Raw genomic sequence first — 17,173 nt, 5'->3', positions numbered from 1 at the left:
CTGCAGCCTGCACGTTTATGAACAATTGAATCTCGAGTCAAAGACATGTTTCTACACTGAGTTATTCATTGATGAAGCCTCTCTGTTAAAGTGAAATTGCCTAGTTAAACGAAGAGAAAGCATGTTTTAAACCTATGTGACTCAAGTGCAAAATAGCCAGCCACGTACTAAAAACCATATGCTAAGTATGTTCTGAAAGGCCTTGAGCTATTGCATAGTATGAGACCGGACAGCAAAGGGGGCCTTAACTCGTTCCAGTTGATCTGGGTGCCAACAGAGAGTTAGTGATATTTGGACACTCGATCACTGAACCGCCACGATGAAGTGTATACTTATCATGATATGTACCTTTGTGACCCAGACACCTCAGCTATCTATCCTGAATCCCCCATGTTGATACCAAATGGACACCCCTGACCATAGACTGACCCCTTGAGCTATGCCCCCGAGCCAATACATTCTTAATTTGTTTGAACAATGGGAGTGATACCTTTGATGAGGAACAGGTAATTCATGACTGGCAATAAATAAGCCTGCCTTAGAGCTCTCTTTTCACAAGTGTTAAAATACAGACCTTGTCACCGGGCAAGCAGGTCAGAGTTCTGAATCGATGAGAATGTGTGGCCACAAGGGCAAATGTTGCAAGGATAGGATGTCAAAAAGCACACAAAGAATCAACATGAAATACCAGGCAGATAAACCCAGCTGAACGTTTCACCCCGAACACCATGTCATCTCGTCACGTGCCCGTGGACCAATCAGCCGTCTTCAACCTCATAGCACCTAAAGGTGCCTACTCTTAGTATCTAATCCCATCCTTCCTTGTCCCACTAGGCCTTCCCACAGTGATGACGACTTATGTGTATAAAAGTAAACTGTAACATGTTTTCTGCAGCGCGCTCTCGGCGTGAGCAGAGTAGATTCTGCTTGCCCTAATTTTAGATAAAAGCTTTTAACCGCACTCTCACTTTGTCTTGGTCTCATTCCCTCCTGGGATGTGTTTTAATGACTATGTTGGGTGATTTGCCAGCTGTTTTGGGGGTCTCTCACTTTCAAAACTTATTATGCAAAATGGGAATGATTCTAGCTTCATTGTCTGCATCATCAAGGAAAGTATATAATAAATACCAGCATACTAATGGGTGTGATCTTAAAAGATTTCAGATAGGTTTTTCTTTTGTATTTTAAAGCTTTAAATACACCCCCAAAACAGGCTTGGGCAATGGTATTTACAAAATGTGCAGGAAAAACCTTTGAATTGTACAAAAAAGCAAACCGTTTTGTTGTCACATAAGCAGACCTTAAACTATGCTTGTAATACGCCTGCAATATCTGGTCTGCTCTCTTCTGTCTAGAACTCCTTCCACTCAAATGGCCTACATGATAGGAAAGATCAGGTAATTGGCCAAACATTGCCACCATTATGTGAGAAGCAAATCTTTTCGTAGAAGGCAGTGCAGTACTGTCAGTGATATAAGATTTTTCCAGTTTCACTGTATCATCCGCTGGCAAAGCCAGGATGCAAGCATGAACGCTTTGTTTCCACAGTCTGGAATTTGGATACATAAACACTTCTAACAGTTTATTGTCATCAGTGGAGGTGCCTGCCTAGGTTTTACAACTCCCCATCTAAACAAACCAATTTCTAGACCTTCAACATACTGATGCTATGTTAGTTTCTATAGCAACCGCTATCTCGTGCAGGTACACTGGTGATGATAACACATCGAGTGTTATAAAACTAAGTACATATACATGCAGGCTTAACAACTTCATACATTTGAAACGCTGAGTCAGCATTGCTGGAATTTGGTATTGTAATCTTGCATATGAATGTATATCTCTGCAATGAGTGCTTAACACACTGAGCTATCCTCTGAACCATTGGGACACTCAAATGTATCAATATGTACTTCAACTTTGGCTATTGCACATGATCAATATAACCCCCACAGAAAGGTGAGAATGCTACAGGTATTGTGCCATGCAAACTATGTACATCACATTGAACATAACATTACAGGATGAAAAGATCAGAACAAAATGTACTTGTCAACAAAAGACAGAAAATAGGTTTAGCCTTAGCAGCACACCATAGAAAATCCTGATTTGTGATACTTGATTTTTTTGACTTGTGGAAGCTGACTTTTCTTTTAATAAGGCTCCTTCTTGGGGACCCCTGCAGGGTGGGGGCCCAGGGCAAGTGCCCCTTTTGCGCTCCCATAACGATGTGTCTGCATCCCTTACAGCCTAAACCTGAGAACATCTAGAGATGCCTGCAACATCTTTGGGGATTTGGCATGCCAATGAGCTTCAAGAAGATGTGCCCCAGGGCATACGAAAGATGCTCCAGGCATTCTAAGACTTTATCCCATTTTGGGAAATCTAAGATGCTGAAGGACCTCTGCTAAATTACTCCAGTGCAAATCTTTGGGAATTAGACCGTGTATGCCTGTTCCCACCGTTGCAAATAGCCTTTGTCTATTGTGTTGCAGAATGCTACTGTGTCTTAAAGCAAGCAGAAGATGGGAGTTTCAATATTTAAGAACATCTGAATAAACTAACAAAAAAGAAAAAAAAATGCATACTTTTCCTCCATTTATCATATACCCCTTGCCTATGATATTGCAGCATTCCACTATGCCTGAAAATGCACAGAAGCATCCAAATGGGGCATTTTGGTCCATATACACACATACAGACGCGTGTGTTGAAATTCATGTGGTCAGCCAACCCACTGCTCACACTCAGACAATCTCAGACGGTCTCCTTATGTTAGAGTCTTCCGTGACTACATATTAGACTTGCACCCCTAATACCTTAGGTACCGCAACTACAATAGGAAGGATAGCTCAGGGGCAACATGTTTGTTTTAGAAGCAAGACAATGCAGCGCAACACAGGTTTGAACCCCGATCCTACCTTCAAAACCACTCGCTGTTATTAAGCGTGTTATGAAAGAACAATTCTAATTATAAAACACATGGCAGGTAGTTGCAGGGCTTAACATGTATCGAATCACACGCCAGACAACAATGGCTCTATAATACACTGCCACTCCAACAATAATATACAAGTTGAAAATTCATCAAAAAATAATAATTAGCTTGGGCCCATGCTAAATGGCAACAGTCAGAAACGTCGATAGACTATCCAGAGGGACAAGGTGACAGGTAATGGCAGACGTGACAAAGTCCCTGAGCTCCAAAGCATATATATATATATATATACATATATATATATATATATAATCGTGCTAGCACTTCTTAACTCAACAGAAAGCAATGTTTTAATGCAAACAATTAATAACTCATGTCTTATTAGATTGATGGCTACATGTCTGATGTCTGCAAGATACTCTTACAGGGCAAAGCGCAAAGGTTACGGAAGGCATGCCATGAAACATATCTTTCAACCCTAACACCATTAGAATCTATGGTCATTTAAAAGTGGTGGAGAAGGGCTACTGCTCAGCTAAGACCTAAACAATCTCTGCCCCTTCATTGAACAGTGGAAGAAATGCATTGTATACTCTTACTAGATAAGACCGATATGCTCCATCCATCCACTCCAAGGCATCGAACCAGTGAGTATCTCAACTCATGTATCTTTAGCTCTATTCTCGCCCACTGATATTCAAGACATTTACAAGACATTTATGGTATAGGGTAATGAAATAGAATTGCTCTGCCTCTGGAAGATTAAAAACAGCAAAAGAATGTAAAGAAATGATCATGGAGTACAGCTAGCCCATACATGGAATTGGAGCACTCCATATCATTGGCTTTCACCCTCTCTACATCTAGGTGCGATCATTTTAATGTTATCAGTTGAGTCGGATAAATGGACTACTTTCAGGGGCCAGTACCGGCCATTTTAGGACATTCACTTGACATAGTACAGACGGGATAAAAATAGCAATAAAAAAGTGGATGGGAGAAATTCCACAGCTCCGGGTTAGAGGTGGAATTATTATATTTCTTAATTAGCATCCTCTTAAGTTGCTCACTTTATTTGTAAAGTGTCAATTTTTGTGTGCACAGACTGTCATTAATTATTTCCCTGGGGACAAAAGAAACATGTAAAAGAAAGTGGCAAAATGTGTGGCTACCAGTAATTTGCTGAGTTGTTCCAGTAGTTTTCCCCTCAGCAGTTGTTGAACAATATTTAAAGTGCAATTTTATCGTCGATTAACTTTATGATCAGTCTTCCTATAGTCTTTAATTAAACCATTGTATTTCAACATGTACTCTTATTCTTTATTGGAGTAATAGCAATGTTCTCTTCCATCCGCCATAGAGAAAGCATCCTCTCTGTGGTGCTTCTTTAACTCCTGCTCTTTGTTTCTGAATGATTGATTATTTCACATCCATCGGTAAAATAATATCTTTAAGATCATTCCTGCATATTCACATGCTGCAGAATTAAGGCCCTTTGTGTAAGGTTCCGTGGGCTGTTTATTTCGACTTGGTGTAGATGTAGGCACTTTTCATGCCATTGCCGACACAGCAGCCCACAAACTACTGTAGTTCCCGGGCATGGTCCCAGCCCACTGGTGAATGTTGTGTAATTTGAAGTGCACTGTCGGATCTAATGTTCACATGTCTCTGCTCCATGTAAATTAGCTTTTACACGAATGTATACATGTCTGGTTCTCACACCCACCTTTACAAGCGTCCGGCACAATGCAAGGGAGAAGGCAATTGAACCTGAGCTTCATGTGCTGAGGGCCTGACATGTGCTAAGCTGGGTGGGGTGGAGCCCAGGACAGACAGGGGATGATTCCTGGTAGGGAATAACTATTGACCACTTCTGTGACGTTCGTGACAAGGCACACTATGTTATTTTTTCCTCTGCTGCCTTCTTTACAGATATACTTTAAAAAGTCCATGCACACAAATTACCAACTTTTGTTGGGGATTCTAATATTGTTATCAGTCGTTTATCCGAAATACTAGCCATGTTGACGAAATGCTATCCAAACGGAAGGACATGTCCATCTCCTACCCATTATAATAATGCATTTCTGTCATTTTAGGGGCACTCTTTCATACATTAGGAAATATCATCATCTCTCCCTTTTTTTGCATTCTATGAAATTACTTATATTCATTATTCAGAGTAAATTTTCAACACAATGTATTCATATCTTCATTAGCATTCATCAAAAGGACAAATAAACACACACAACGTACCCTTATAAGGAAAGTGATTTTCCTTGATTACAACTTTTCGAGGGCTAAGATAATCATATAGAAGTCCTGCAACATAGTGGGAAAGTGTTGGATAGTGGGACGAAAAAAAACTTTTTTAACCTTCCAATGGTTTGTTACTGTTGATAGTATTACTGGATACCCTGTAGACTCCAAGAGTCATCACAGTGGATGGCCACTGATCTAGTCACGTGATCAAATATTCCTGCAAATAGTATGGGTCACCTTAGAGAAATTGATGGACACACTGGTTTATATGATATAGCTTTCCGCCAAAGAAAAAGGTACCCGTCAGCACAAAATATATATATTTCATGACAATGTTTTTTTACAAATTAGCATCTGGGTTCTAAAGATGGATCTGAGACACACAATACATAATTATCTAGAGCATTTGGAAGAAACATGAGTATGCATTCACTACAAAAATGTACTTTTTCTTATTGTGGCCTTCAACACTATCTTTTCAATTCAGTGGATTTCAATGCAAAGTTCAGGTTCCACCAGTATTCTGATATTCTTGTTTAAACCAAACCTAGTTGGGATATATGTGGTTCTGTAAAGGAAAACACATTTGACACAAGCCAATTGAGGTAGGTTGGTAAACATCTTTAATAGCAACAGCAAAGCAGAGAACATACATTGATAAGACATGTCACCATGAACAAATCATGTCATTCAAAATGAATACCAATACAGTTCATTACTGTGCAAGATATTCAAATAATCAGACTAATCTTGAGTCTTAGGCAGTAACAGCTTATTTTTTATGGACAAACAAATAATAAACTAAGGTGAGTACAGCCAACATGTGTTTCAAGCCCACCACGTCTTTTTCAATGCTAAATTCAAAATCATTCACAAATCACCTTGAAATGGGTAGAGTAAGCATAACGGTCTGTCATGCATCTCTCCCCACACACTATGAGAACCAACCCGTCCCACACCCCCGCCAGGAGTAGACAATCTGTTCCCCCACAGCACCACCTTCAAAGAAGAATTTCAGTTTAAAACAGATAGCTTTTTTAATTGGCACTTGTATGGACATTCAAAACTGTGTACTTGCTGGTATTTGCAATCGTGGATGAGAAGAAAGAAACAACCCATACAGCGCTCACGTGACACAGTTACCATGACAACATGCCTTCACGGTAACTCTAAACATCCTGACACGTGATCACTCAATCCCGATCACGTGATCCTGGTGTCCATGGAAACAGCGTAAAGCTACGGCTTTCCCGTCACACTGTGCTTCCAGCTGTTTTCCACAGCCGTTTGGCGTCTTGTTACTTTGAACCTCGGATTGCGTTATCTAAATTGACCACGGACCTCGTACTTGGATACCCTTGTCTTCTCCCGCCGGCATTTAAGAACAAACTCTGCATCTCTCGTCTGGCTACTGACCACGGATTGAAATACGGACTGCTTTCGGTTTCTCCTTTCATTGTTTGCCGCACGAACTCTGCAACTCTTGTTTTGGTTACGACTACGCACTGGATTACGGATTGCTCTTGGATTCTCCTTTCATTGTTGTCACACGAACTCCAACTGGAACCACTCATTTTGGTTCTTTCTGAAATCACATTATCTTGCCTCCACAGGTGCTTCCAGTGAGCCCAATGTACTGTCAACTGTCCAGGTTGATTCTGCCTCTGGCTTTGGGCCCGCTGAGGGCACAGGTTTACTCCTGCACTTTACACTCATTCCTCCGCCCATATCATCGCTCCTGCAGAGCATACCCTGGTAGGTGCCCTCGCTCTCTCTGATATCACATTAGTATACAACACACCCTGCCCCGTTGTCTAACTTAACCTGTACATTCCCTTGCAGCAGCCACTTGGAGGACCTGTGTTCCTGTTTCTACCACCTGTGGCCCTAATCTCCAAACAGCGAAGATCATTGTATATCGCTATTAGTTTGCTTAGGGACGGAGGTATACATACTCCACGCAAGCAGCAAGTCTTGACAGACTGAGAAGCCTCTTTTTCTTATCTGGAGTATGGAACCCTCTGCCAGGGACCCAGTGGCTGTGCTAGCCCAATCAATAACAGTGTTACATTCTGATATGGCACCTGCTACAGCAGCCATACATCAACGCCTTGACACAATTCAAAGCGAGAGACATGCATTGCCAGCTGATCCAGAATTTGGGGACCTTGTACCCCAACCCAGTACTCCCCAGGTGTCACCTAACGTCACGGCTCAAGTCATTGTTCCCACCCCATTCCCTCTGGCAGCGCCTGAAAAGTTCCACGGCGATCCACACAAATTCAGGACATTTACCACAGGCTTTTCCCGATGCTACAACCAAGGCAGCCTTTACATTGTCACATCTGGGTGGGATCGCCGCAACCTGGGCTAACCCTTTACTAGAAGGCGACAGCCCCGCTCTGTACGATTTTGACCTACTAATTACAGAAATTACCAAAGTATTCGACGTACGGCACAAGGCCCAATCACGAGATTTGGAACTACTCAATTTGACCCAGGGTAGAAATACCCTTATAGAATACATCACTCGTTACAACCCGTTGGCTGTGGAAACAGCCTGGCCTGAAAACAAGAAGGCTGTCATGTTCTATAAGGGTTTAAACGATTCCATGATGGATGCCTTCGCTGTAGTTCCATCCTTACCTGCCCAATTTAATGATCTTGTGGACTTGGCTCTGCAGGTTGATGCCTGACGAGCTAAAAGAAAGAATGAAATAGGCTTTACTACCTCCCATTCCACTCTAGCGATAGAAACACATGGGGTACCTATGCAGATTGGGGGAATCCGCAGTCCCATCACAGCCCTAGAAAGAGAACATAGGAGGACTGCTAACGCCTGTTTTTATTGTGGGCTTAATGGACACTATGTTAAAAAATGTCCCCGTTGGCCCAAACTCAAGACACCGGGTTTTCAGAAGGCTCGTCCATAACTTTGGGGGCATGGACGAGCCCGACTTTGCCCCCTCCTTCCTATTTCCTCTATGGGAGGGATGAAACCGATTCCCAAACAAGCCACACTGTCTTACCCCCAAGATATAAACCATCATGTCCACCTCGTTATCGATTCTGGGGCCACTGGCAACTACATTGACATATCATTGGCAGCCACATTGAACTTACCCTTGCAGAACAAAATGCGAACCAAAGCAGTTCAGGCTGTAGACGGCACTTCCTTAATATCAGGTCCTATCAAACAACAAACTGCTTCTGTGGGATACCCTGGTTACGTTTACCTAACCCTGTTGTGAACTGAGACACCGGCCACTTGTTTTTTGAATCACCCTTTTGTCAGTCTACATGTCTGGTACACCCTGATACTCTTGAAACACCATCACAGTTGCTGGGGGCGGTCGCTCAACTTACCTTGACCGACACCACCCTTATGGATCTCGATACACCCCAACACATTGTGGGGACCATATCGCCAGGTATCCCATCCGTTTATCATGACTTTGCTGAGGTCTTTGATAAGGGTTGTGCAGAATCGCTACCCCCTCATAGGTCTTATGACTGCCCCATTGATTTAACACCCAATGCCAAGATACCCACTGGGCGAGTTGATTCTTTATCACCACCCGAAAAACAAACCCTCAAAGAATAAATGAGTACTGCCCTTGCTCTCAGACATATTGTTGGGTGTCCTGACCCACGTTTAAGCTATCATGCCACAACATTTGGTGCTGTGGGCTTAGAAAGTTCAAGATGGCGGAAAACCCACATGTGCGCCGAAATCCAGGAAAGCTGCGCAGTTTGTGCGCACACCAAAATGGTTGCCTCACTTGCCACCCACCAGTGCGAGAATGAAAGGCCGGGTTGCCATGAGGGAAATGGGTTGCCAAAGGAAAAACAGTAGCGCCGGTTAGCTTCAAAGCGCTTTAAAACCACCCTGTGTTTCTCTGAAGGCAGGCTCAAAATGCCTATTTTCAAACATTGCAACATGTGCAAAATATTCACTGAACACCAGCAGACATTTGGCAGAATGGAGTTTTGTGTACTTACAAAATCTGGGAAATGAAGAGCCCAAAACAATGCTTATAACAAAACTGCTATGGAGTCAGCAGTTTAAGTTGCACTGGATTTAAAGACACTAAAATCGAAAATGTTTAGATTAAATGAGTGACCTATGTTTGGTGTCACATGCCTTTGTAACTGTTGAAATGTCATAGTTTTGCACTTAGAATCAGCATTCTAGCTGCATGTGTAAAATTGCAAGTTAATTTAAAAAGCAACAAAAAACATGACAGTTAGCTGAAAGTCTGGCTTAAGGAACTTGATTTTGCTTGACAGCTACCCCCATCAGGAGTGAAACTTGAGTCACAACTGTGTTCCCAGGCCCATCTGCCTTTTGCTGGCCACACTAAGGATATGCCATCTCTCTGATAATTGAATTAAGGGGAGCCCCACAGAATACAGGAGCTCTGAACAAAGCCTGTCTTGACTCAGGCAAAGGTTTTATTACAGCGGTCGTAAAATGTAGCTTCCTCTTGGCAGAAGCTGGGAGGGGCACTGCCTGTGAGAGCAAGCTGGCTTGGCAGAACTGGATAAACCAGTATTTCCACCATGTGACCTGGGAAACCACACCCCTTTGTAGCCAGAATATTGTTTAGAAAAAGATGAATAACTCATGGTGCGGACATGTGAACATTTTATAAATGATACCATAATTCTTGTGATTTTTCTGCCCACATTTTAAGACGTGCTAGGACCCGGTGGTATGTTCAGGGGGGTGTTAGCGGAAAAGTGGATATTACTCTAAATGTATGCATGTTAAAAATCTGAAACTTCATCAGTTAATGTCCATACTCCCTGCGCACATGTATGTAAAGTTGGGTCAATGTCAGAAATTGAAAAATCAGTTAAAAAGTCAATTATCTGCCATATCTGAATGCAAGCTCTTAGAAACAGCAGATTTGGACAGAGACATGGCTAAATTCAGCCACACCATGTATATGTAATTTCAAACACCTGTGTAACTCTGAAATATGTATTTTGATCATATATAGATTTGGGTGCACAGATGACAGGGGAGGTTTTTCAAGAGATCATAAATGGATGACATCACTCTGACTCACAGTTCCTTCCCCAATCAAGTGAGGAATGGAAATTTGACCAATGACAAGGGAGAGGGGCAAGTTTAGTTATGACCAACACACACACCCACTTGCAGAACATATAAATGGACCACTGAAACTTAGGTAGAGACTTTCAAATCCATTTGCAGCTGGAAGCTCTGCCGGTAAAATCCATACTTTACCTCCATCAATCTCCAGAGAAAGCTGTGCAGAAAGATCCAGACTTTAAATCCCTCAATCTTCAGAATCCAGAGAGAGAGCAGACCCAGATCACTGTGAAGTGCAGAGTGCAGTCCAAAACCTGACCAGATCCGTGGCAAGGCATATTTCTAATAGATTGTGAGTACCTAGAAAACTGTGCAGAACCAATCTCTTAGTTAAGATAATATAATTCAAGCTATTTTAATCTAAGTAGAACTGCCTCCTAACTGTCACCTGTCATTTGTAAAGCTGTCACTTGTCATTTTCTAGTTGCAAGCTGCACTTGTCTTTTTGAGCTTTTAAAATTTCAAATCTGAAAAACGACCTTCACAAAATCGCTCATATCTCCGCGACCGTTTGTCTTAGAGACTTGCAATAACTTTCATCTGAAAGCGTAGAATCGTGGCTTTCCTACGAACCTAGAACCGCATTCCTACCCCCTATAGTTTTACCGCAATCGCGGAACACGCATCCGTGAATTTTACCGCGATTTGCAATTTCTTCACGTGTAAAAAGCTGCTGCTGCTTGCCTTCCATTTGCCAGAAATTCGTTTAACCTGCTAATCATCCCTGAATCATTGCTAGTGTGAGCCTGGACTAATATTAACTAGATACCACTCACCCTGAACTTCTAGAGGGAATTAAAAGCAAATTTAGCATATTTTTCACTCCATTTCCAGCACATTTAAAAGCATTTTGCCTGTGTTTTAAACTTCTGTTGTCTGAGCTTGCTGGGGATTGAACTGAATTACAGTTGATTGCATTTCTGAGAACTGTGCGCTTCCTTCCATTTCCTTGCATTGTATCAAGGGGGGGAGGGGATTGCCAGAGAAAAGTGATTACATTGTTTTGTTGAAATCATATTGAGTATTTTCTATACTGCATTTCATTCATTCAACCTTGCATTTCCTTGAACCCTATAAAGCATTCTCTACCACATTATACTTCTGTACCTATTCACCTGTGTGCTACCTTATCCATTTTAGGTCAACTCCTTATTGATTATAGAGAAGCGTGTTAGTGCCAGATTCTCTGTTGTTAATATTTATCATATCAGATTAAGTGTGATATTCAATTATTAATTTATTATAAAGTGTGATATACCTATCTATTGTTTAAATTATCAATTAAACCTTTTAACTTGCAAAACAGAACTACTTCTTGGCTCAGTGGGGTCAGGGGGATTCCAAGAGAGGGGTGTTATATAGGGGTAGTCATCCAGAACGCATGAACTGGACATAAAGATATATCAATAAGGGTTTTCATTCAGTATTATAGACTAGGCGTTGACTTAGCTGTAGTGTTGAATTGAATTCTCTTACAATATCCAACACTCGACATCTCCAGCCGCTAGTCCCATATTCTTTGTTCCCAAAAAAGAGGGGGACCTCCGCCCCTGTGTGGACTACAGATGTCTGAACTCGATAACCATAAAGAACTGGTATCCCATACCACTTATTGGTCCTTTGTTAGATTGACTAACCCACGCCTCCATATATACCAAATTGGATCTCAGGGGGGCCTACAATCTGGTGCGAATTCGCACTGGTGATGAATGGAAGACAGCGTTCTACACTCGTTAAGGCCTGTACGAATACTTGGTCATGCCATTGGGGCTATGTAACGCCCCCGCCACATTTCAGCACTTTATGGATGATGTCTTTAGCGATATCCTAGATACCTTTGGGATAGTTTATCTCGACAATATCTTAGTGTTCTCTTCATCCCTTCAGGAACATGTGGTTCATGTACGAGACGTCTTATCACGCTTTGTGCCCAGGCCTTGTACGCCAAACCGGAGAAATATTTATTCCACGTGTCTAGTAGAGATTTTCTGGGTTTCCACATTTCTCCAGGCGGGTTATCTATGAACAAGTCAAAGGTGAAGGCTGTAACAGATTGTCAGGTTCCAAAGACACTGAATGAACTTCAATCATTTCTTGGCTTCGCCAACTTTTACAGACGCTTCATCTCTGGTTTTTCTTCCATTGTAGCTCCTCTTACTGCTCTCACCAGCCCTCAGGTGGCGTTTCAATGGACACCGGTTCAGCAGGAAGACTTTGAAACATTGAAAACCGCCTTCACCACGGCATCTGTCCTTCAGCATCCAAATCCCGATCTCCCTCCTTCTATGCTCTAGGAGCTGTCTTATCGCAATCCTGCCCGGCCACTGGATGTCTGCATCCGGTAGCATTTCATTCACATACATTTAACACAGCAGAAACCCACTACACAGTGACAGAGAAGGAACTCTTGGCCATCAAGGAAGCATTTCAAACTTGGCGTCATCACCTTCTAGGGGCTCGTCATCAGGCCATAGTATATACAGACCATAGAAATCTCCAGGATTTGGCTTCTTTGAAGTGTGTTAATAGCAGAAAAGTCCGATGGCATCTGTTTTTTTCATCATACGACTTTGTCATTAAGCATAGACCTGACGGTTCCCATGGGAAAGCCGATGCTCTTTCTCGCTCTCCCGGGGGGGTTTCTCTTCCCATCTTCCCCAAGACCATGTTAGACAAGAAACACACAATTTGTCTCTGCACACCATCACCTGATTTGCTTCGCAAAATATCCGTCAGTGGATCGAGTTACACCATGAAGTGGTATCAGAATGGGATTTGACTCTACGAGAAGCTTTGCCATACTTTCAGGACAAACTGTTTATGCCCACTCCAGATACACGCAGTCAAGCGTTGGAGTGGTCCCATGATGCCCCCCATTAACGGCCATCCAGGTCCAAAATGTACCCTCGGTTTACTGCAGCGGTATTGTTGGTGGCCCACAATGCGGAAAGATGTCAATACTTTTGTAAACACATGTTCCGTCTGCGCCCAATGTAAACATCGGAAGGGGCGTACATTAGGCCTACTGCATCCACTACCTGTCCCACCTAGACCCTGGCATACTCTCACTATGGACTTTGTTACAGACCTGCCCAAGGTAAAGGGCTTTGACACGATCTGGGTTGTAATTGATTACTTTTTAAAATTGGCTTGGTTTAACCCCTGCTCTGGTATACCTTCAGACCCAAAACTAGCTACCTTATTCTTGCAGGAGGTATTTTGTCTGTTTGGATTGCCCTCTGTCCTTGTCTCAGATCGAGGGTCTCAGTTCACATCGAAGTTCTGGAGATCCCGTACCCAGTTACTAGGCATTGATGTACGCTATTCATCATCCTACCACCCAGAGACAGACGGGCAAACCCAACGGGTTAACCAAGTAATGCAGCAATACCTACGTTGCTTGTCCCTTCAAAGTCAAAACTCCTGGTACCAGTCATTGCATCTGGCTGAATTTGCGTATAATAACGCACCTCACTCCTCCACAGGGTTTTCGGCATTTTTTGTCCTATATGGCCAGCATCCATGCACTCTCCCTATCCCTGACTTACCTGTATCCCAGAACCCTGCTGCCGCTGCGTGCATCAGAGACCTGTTCACGATTCATGCTCATACACTAACACATCTTCACGAGGCACAGGAAACCATGAGAACCACCGCAAATAGAAAATGATTACCATCTACTCCCTACGCAGTGGGCGACCAGGTCTGTCTTTCCACCCGGCATCTCAGGGTGGCCGGCTTTCGTAAGATCCTACTCCGGTTTGTTGGGCCCTATAAAATCACGCAGGTCATCATCAATCCAGTGGCTTTCCACCTTTCTCTTCCTGCTTCCTGGCATATCCATCATGTTTACACTCCTCCCTCCTCAAGCCATGTCCTTTGTCCACTAGAATGGTTCTACCTCGTTCTCCTGTTATACGGGACAGCGACTGTGAGTACGAGGTCAACGCTATCCTGGGCTCTCGTGTATCTAAGGGTCATCTGTACTACCTGATCGATTGGTTGGGATATGGTCCCGAGGAGTGGTCTTGGGAGCTTGCCTCTGATGTTCATGCCCTCTCCTGGTGTTTCGCTTTCATAGGGATCACCCATCCTGCCCATGGGGTCATGGGTGATTGAGGGGGGGTTCTGTCATGCATCTCTCCCCATACACTATGATTACCAAACTGTCACACACCCCCTCCAGGAGTAGACAATCTGTTCACCCACAGCACCGCCTTCAAAGAAGAACGCCCGTTTACAACAGATGGCTTTTACCTTGGCGCTTGTATGGACATTCAAAACGGTGTGCTTCCTGGTATTTGCAATCGTGGAGGAGAAGAAAGAAAAAACCTATACAATGCTCACGTGGCACAGTTACCATGACAACATGCCTTCATGACAACATGTTTGATAGGGCGGTTTAGGCCACCCTATCAAACGCAGCAAGATTATTTCACTAATATCTAAGCAAAAATCTTTAATTTTTTGCCTACAAGAGCCTCACTTATGCTCTGATGAGGAAAGCCTTAAGATTAAAGCTTCCTGGTCCAGCCACACCTACTTTGCTAATGTTGTAGATAAAAAAGGTGGAGTCTCTATATTAATTAATAAACAAGTTAATTTCACCCTAATCAATGAAGACAAGGATCCAGAAGGCAGATGGATCATTATTGAGAGTATCATTAATAATCTCCCCGCTACTATTATCAACCTACATGGCCCCAATGCCCCTAATCCTTCTATTTGGTCTTCTTTACTCACACAGATTGCACAAAATAATACGGACACTCTAATTTTTTGTGGGGATATGAATCAAATAGTTGTTTTTTTCCTAGATCGGAAATCATTGTCCAATCAATTCCAAATCGCAAACCAGTTTCCTAAATTTGGAGAAAAAAAATCTATTGGACTTGTGGCGTTTCTGTCATTTTCAAACAACTGATTTTACATTTGACTCTTATCCCGACCAAGCCTTCTCTAGGTTTGATTATATTTTTGTCAACTCATCATTAGCGCCTTCTATTCTAAATTCTGCAATTCACCCTATATCTATTTCCGATGATGCCCTTGTCTCCACGGTAATTGAGTGGTCTCCTACTAATAAATCTTCTCTGAAATGGAGATTCAACTCATATTTTTTAAAATATCAATCCTTTATTAATAAAACCAACACCTTTATTAAAGAATCTTTTTTAACAATCTTCCACAACATACTTTGGTGCATAACAACTGGGATACCTTTAAAGCCTCATTATGGGGTTTCATTATTCAGTTTGTTGCTATAAAAAAGAGACAATCTGAATCCACACATAATTCCCTCTTAGCTTCTATTAAAGAACTTGAAAAATCATATTATGCAAAACCAGTTCTGAATATACTGAAAACCCTCATAACAAAGCGATTTGAATTTAATAAAGCTAGCACAGACAAAGCCACCAATTCTATCCACAGATCAAGAACACAACTTTATAATAATTCTGACACAGCTGGCAAAATGCTTGCTACATATCTCAAGAGGAAAAAAGAAAAATCGATTATAACTCACATAACTTCTCCTGAAGGTATAAGATTATCCAAACCAAAATAAATTAGCAACGCTTTCTTACACTTCTATTCTGACTTATATTCAGATGATCATCCATTAAACATGACAATATTAGTGCTTTCTTCCAAACAAATAAAAAATGGAAATAAAAAAATGGATTTACATGATATAGCAGACTCTTCTCCCCTTGACTCACCAATTTCTATTCTCGAAATTAAACAAGCTACACATGATCTTAAATCTAACAAAGCTATAGGCCCTGATGGATTCACTCTTAACTTCTACAAAAACTTTATTAATTCTATGGCTCCTAAACTGCTTGAGTTATATTCCCACTTTGTCAATATTGGACAAAGCCCTGGATATTTTAGTGAAGCCCTCCTCATTCTTTTTCCTAAAACTGACAAATATCCCTCGATTGTCAAAAATGATCGACCCATTTCGCTCATTAACTCTGACTCAATAATCTACGCAAAAGTTCTTGTGAAACATCTAGAAACCTTCCTCCAGAATCTCATACATCGTCATCAATCTGGATTTATTAAGGGACGTCATACCACCTCTAACTCGAGATTATTATTTAATATTCTAGCACACTCCCAAAACTCAACCGTACCTTTGGCCCTTATCACCCTTAATGCTGAAAAAGCATTTGATTGTGTTTCCTGGTCCTTTTTATTTCATTCCCTAGCATGGCATGGCCTTCCTTCCTACTTCATCAACTTAATTAAAATCTTGTACTACTCACCCACCACCCATATTCTAATTAATAATTCTCTCTCTTCCCCATTTAAAATTGAATGAGGTACTCGTCCGGGCTGCCCCCTTGCCCCCCATTGTTTAATCTGGCTTTAGAACCCTTACTTCAAAGCATCCGTTAAACCCTGGTATTAAAGGAATCTTTATAAACAACATAGAGGCCAAACTATTGGCTTATGCAGATGACATTCTAATTTATATTTCTGATCCTACTTCTTCTATACCACAATTAATTTCCACTATTAATGATTACTCTATCATTTCTGGTTATAAATTAAATTTCAATAAATCAGAAATCATGCCCCTTACTCAGACTTGTAATAGATCCAACATCCCTTTATCTGGTTTATCATGGCAATCATCCCATATTAAATATTAAGAACTTCTAGTTGCCAAAAATATATACCACTATTAACCTTAATGCTAACCACATATTGGGAAAAGTCACTGAAATTACTGGAAAATGGTCACCTCTCTTCCTATCTTGTGGGGTCGCCTGGACATGATCAAGATGATGATTACTCCCATTGTTCTATATATGCTTTCCATGATCCCCATCTCAATT

The sequence above is a fragment of the Ambystoma mexicanum genome, chromosome 4q, assembly GCF_040938575.1.
Source record: "Ambystoma mexicanum isolate Mex_15411 chromosome 4q, UKY_AmexF1_1, whole genome shotgun sequence".
Classification (NCBI taxonomy): domain Eukaryota; kingdom Metazoa; phylum Chordata; class Amphibia; order Caudata; family Ambystomatidae; genus Ambystoma; species Ambystoma mexicanum.
The sequence above is the reverse complement of the archived record's forward strand: the minus strand, read 5'-3'. Positions refer to the sequence as shown.